The following is a 4,884-nucleotide window of genomic DNA, read 5'->3' on the forward strand; positions in this document are numbered from 1 at the left end:
GGTCTCAGGATCCATCTCAGCGTGCCCTAGGGGCAGGGCCAGCAGGCAGGCCTGGGGATGGAACCCTGGCCGCTGTGCCTGCTTGCAGGTGCTTTAATCTGCTGAGCTATTTGGAACGCCAGTTGTCTTTTTTTTTTCCTTTTTCTTTTTCATTTTTTCACTATTCAACTGGTACTTGGTCACAGAACTGCCATGTAAATTAGAAAATAGTTATTGTAAAATGTTGGTGTATAGAGTATGGGTACTATCTTATATGCAGGGACTGTCAAAAAGCATTGAATTGCACTGGCCTTCTAACAATCCAGAGGGAACTTATTTAGTTGAACAATTTGAACTCAGCACCCAACTCCCTAGAGATTCTGTCTCATTATACGCATCTCCATCTTAAATACAGATTTGTAAGTGACTATTGCAAGCCACCCATCCATAATGCACTTAAGAAAAACTGGATAGGACAGTGAGTATCCATCCTGCTTTTGTGCTAGATCCACCTGGCTAGCTTTTCAAACATACTAATGCTTAAGCTATATTCTGAAGCAATTAAAAAAAATATTGAAGCATAAGACATCAGTGCTAGCAGCACATGTTTAGTCTCTGGAGGATTCCAATACACAGCCAAGGTTAAGAATCCCGATGCGGAAGGGGTTGAACATGAAATAGCTTAAGTATTAGGTGTAGAATTCTACTAAAAGTACTTATTTCAGAAATCTAAAGACTGGGAATGGTGGAACATGCCTATAATCTCAGCTCTTGGGAGGTTGTAAATAGGCAGGTCACTATGAGTCCAATCTAGTAATGAGACCCTGAACACTCTGTATACCCTTCCCTAAAAATACAAAAAAAGAAAGAAGTCTAAGAAGTATTTACTATTATTTGACATCCTTGTCAAATATAGAAGAAAAATATGCTCTCTACCTTAATATTGAAAAACCAATAGGAGGGTTGAATCGTTGGCTTCCGTGCCCCCACATGTCACTGCCATGATGCAAGGCTGGGTGTGGTCCTGCGACACTGAGGCAGATGGCATCTCTCCCTGTATAATGACCTGGACGTGCTTCTCTCTCCTGATTCGCCTTACACACTTTCTGCTAGAATTCTGTATATACTTATATCCATGTCTATTATCAGTATTGGCAATTTCTCAACTTGTATTTCATTTTAAATGAAAAAAAGCCCCATTGGAAGGGTTTCTAATCAATATCTCCATCTTCTGATCTACAGAACAAAATCCCCACCACCACCACCAAAAAGAAAATCTTTCTGTTGCTGTTCATTTTGATAGTGTTTGAAGCTGGTGCTCACACACGACATATTAAAATTGGAATGAAGATAAACATAGCATAAATTATCATTAGTTTTTATTGTCATCTGAGCAATGATTCCTTTTCCTTGTTCTCTAGTTGTTGCTTTTTATTCCTTTATTCTCCGTTCTCTTTCATGTGACCTGCCGGCTGAACAGTCAGTCTTTGTCAGTAACACATACTATTTTTTTACACTTGACATTGCAGAAAGAATAGTAAAAGTTTTGAGCTGTTCTCTATCAGTGTGCATAATAGAAAGTGACATGTGTTCCTGGGATTGTCAAACAAGACCCAAAGGGCACTTTGTTACATTGAAACTGCTGGTTTGTGCTCTGGATCCAGTATCCATCCCGCAGTCCTCTGGCTCTGGCCTCTCTTGGGTTGTTAAAATTTCCTCTTCTTTCCTAAATCTCCTACTAATTAGAGATTTCAGAACAGGAAGTATTCTTTCCCTCTACCACCTCATGAAAAAGGAATTAGAAATATTGTCACCCCTGGAACATTTTACCAAGCTGGTAGAAGGTGAATGGTTTAATTGGATAATTCTCAAGCTATATGTAATAATAATGATAAATACCCAATTCTTCTGTCATAGTTTCACTAATTTTCTATATTCGTTCACATTATATGCCATTTTCTCCATAGGATTTAACAGTGATCCCAATTTCATCGAGTAAGGAATTTTTCTATAAAGTCAGATCTTTCAAGTTAGCAGCTTATTCTTGTTTTCACAATTCTTAGGATGGCTGAGTTCGTAGAGACATTTATGACAAGTGCAGGTCTGCCCAAGAATCCTAGCAAATGTTATGTAAAAGGGATAATACTTTAGTGAGCACAGATTTGTGTAGAAGTTTTAAAGTTGAAATAATAGGAATAGAGCAGGCCAGGGAGATAGCTGAGCGACACAGAACCTGCCTGGCAAGTGCAAGGCTCTGAGTTCAATTCTCAGTACTACCCCTGTCCCCCAAAAGATTTAACTTCAGAAATAGAGTAATTCCAACATTATTAAGTAGATATACACCAAAATTTCACATAAAAGAAGGCATTAAGGAAATTAGGCTTTAAATACTTAAGAAAGACATGGACTTCAGCAAACAACCTGCAAGGATTCTACAGATATATAAACGATTACCAACAGTTTAAATACATCACAAAGATACATCAGCGGTAAATGTTGTTCTGGTACTTGCTTTATGCGAATGTTTTTCAGTGTTATTTGAGTGAAATAATTGGATGAAATAAGTAGCATGTTTCAAATGCTAACTAAAAATTCCAAAATGAATAATAACTTTAATCCTGTTAAAATATTTCATAAAGAAAAACAGCTGGTTAGTACTTATAATGGTCTCTCTCTCTCTCTCTCTCTCTCTCTCTCTCTCTCTCTCTCTCTCTTTTTCTCTGTGTGTGTACGTGTGTGTCATGGAATAGGGGAGTAAGATAAAAAGTGAGACTGAGAACAATTGACACATCTTTTAAAACTTGCATATATTACAGGGAATATCACTAAAGTCCAATGTTAAATATTTAGATAGTTTCTCAATCTGAAGAATCAACTTATTTAATTTAGTAGTTTGAAAAGTGTTACCTTGCATATGAAAACATGGTAACATCAACAGCTAGCAATTTAGAAAGGGCCTTTAAACTGAACTGAATATGACTTTTGGCTCAAGAGACAGTGACACGAGCTTCTAGACCCGACAAATAAGATTCAGTAGTTATCTGTGTGCTCGGACACTGGGTGTTCTCCTGAGTGCAAAAAGAGATAGCAAAGTCTATCACTGGATAGATGGAACTGAAAAAAAAAAAAACAATTTAGTCCCTTTAGTGATAAAACATGAGAATTTTAAAGTCAGAGATGATTATTCTTTTGTCACAAACTTTCCAAAATAGGGGTTACCATATACTAGATTTCCAGTTATTCATGGATTAACTCAATTGAAGCCAAAAGCTTTGCCTGAATTTTAGAAATTTATATCTTATTTGCTTTGACTATAGATGCTTACCTGGAAATATCAAATCTTCACTTGGGAACATAATTTGTTCCAGAAACATGCTGGCAATCCAAAGCACTTGTATATCAAGGTGAATTTCTCCATAAGAAATAATGGGAACGCAGATGATTTATCCCAAGACCCAAACAGCATCCATATAAAATGATTACAATACTGTAACATAAAATAATAAAAGCAAGTAATGAAATTAATCTGCATTTACCTTTGAAAACATTAGTGGCTGAGGTGAGGGAGATAAGAGGAGCGTGACCTCATGTAAGGCAACTTTATCATTCAGTGGGTCGGTGCTGTCTACTGGTTTAACAGAATTTTTTGTGCAGTTTTAATAAGGAACTTATTCAGTGACATGAGCTTTTGCTTCCTTTTGAGGATTTCAAGGGAATGTGACACCGCATTGTCATTAAACAGGTTCACCACTCTCACTTCTACAACCTTACTTGGGTGGTGATTTTCTACAAATTTTTTTTTTACTGTGTCCCACATTTTACATAATTCCCAAATCTCCTTTGACTTGAGCAACTCCTCCAACTTTTTCTCCTTTTCTATAGACAAGATGTGCTCCAAACCTGTTGGTGTTAACAGACAATTACCCACAATCCATCAAAGGAAATTGGGGCAATCTATTGGCTCCATTGCAATCATGTGAGCTCGTGTATTCCTGGTATTGCAAGACCTCTAATTACAATCTACCAAATTACATTATAATTTACCATCAAATCACAATTTATTAGAAACTTTTGCCTTCCAGGGCCGGCGATATAGCTTAATGGATTAAATGCTTGCTTAAGTAAGCGCAGGGGCCAGGATTTGATTCCTGGCACCACATGCCATGCAGGCCTCTGAGCCGCGATGGGGTCTGGGTGTGGGGGTGCATGCCTATAATCCCAGCACTAGGGAGGCAGAAATCAGAAGGATCACTATGAGTTCTTGCTGCGTAGTGAGATTCTGAAAAAAAACAAAACAAAACAAGAAAAACTTTTGGGCCAATCAGATAGCTCAGCAAAATAAAGCACGTGTTCAGGCAGAGCACAGTGGCTGGAGTTCGACCCCCAGCGTGCTGTGCCAGCCCAGCCCCAGGGGTGCGCTGAGATAGTGATTAAGACTGGGCATGGTGGTGCATGCCTATAATCCCAGCACTTGGGAGGTTGAAAATAGGAGGATTACTATGGGTCCTAGCTACATAGTAAGACCCTGTAGACCCCAAACTAAATCCAAAATAAACAAAAGAGAAAATACTTTGCCTGTCTTGTGAAACATGTAAATGTCAGTGGCCAATAACCTGTACTTTTACTGTCTTTACCCCTTGCTGTATGTCATTTGTAATGCAGACTTTCTATATAGTGAGCAAACTGCAAATGAGCAAATTGTCATTGCTCCCAACCTACGTGTAACAATGGCTACATCTGCAGTTTCCTTGAAGGATGGACTTGACTCACGCAGGTTTTACATTCAAAGTTTCAAAATTTGAATTCTTTCTGGCCTACTTTTGAATACTAGATTTTTAAAACTTTAAGCCAGATACTTTTTTTATTAACTACTGTCATAACTTTTAAAATTTAATTTATTATTAT

The sequence above is a fragment of the Octodon degus genome, unplaced genomic scaffold (genome assembly GCF_000260255.1).
Source record: "Octodon degus isolate 3935 unplaced genomic scaffold, OctDeg1.0 scaffold00047, whole genome shotgun sequence".
NCBI lineage: Eukaryota > Metazoa > Chordata > Mammalia > Rodentia > Octodontidae > Octodon > Octodon degus.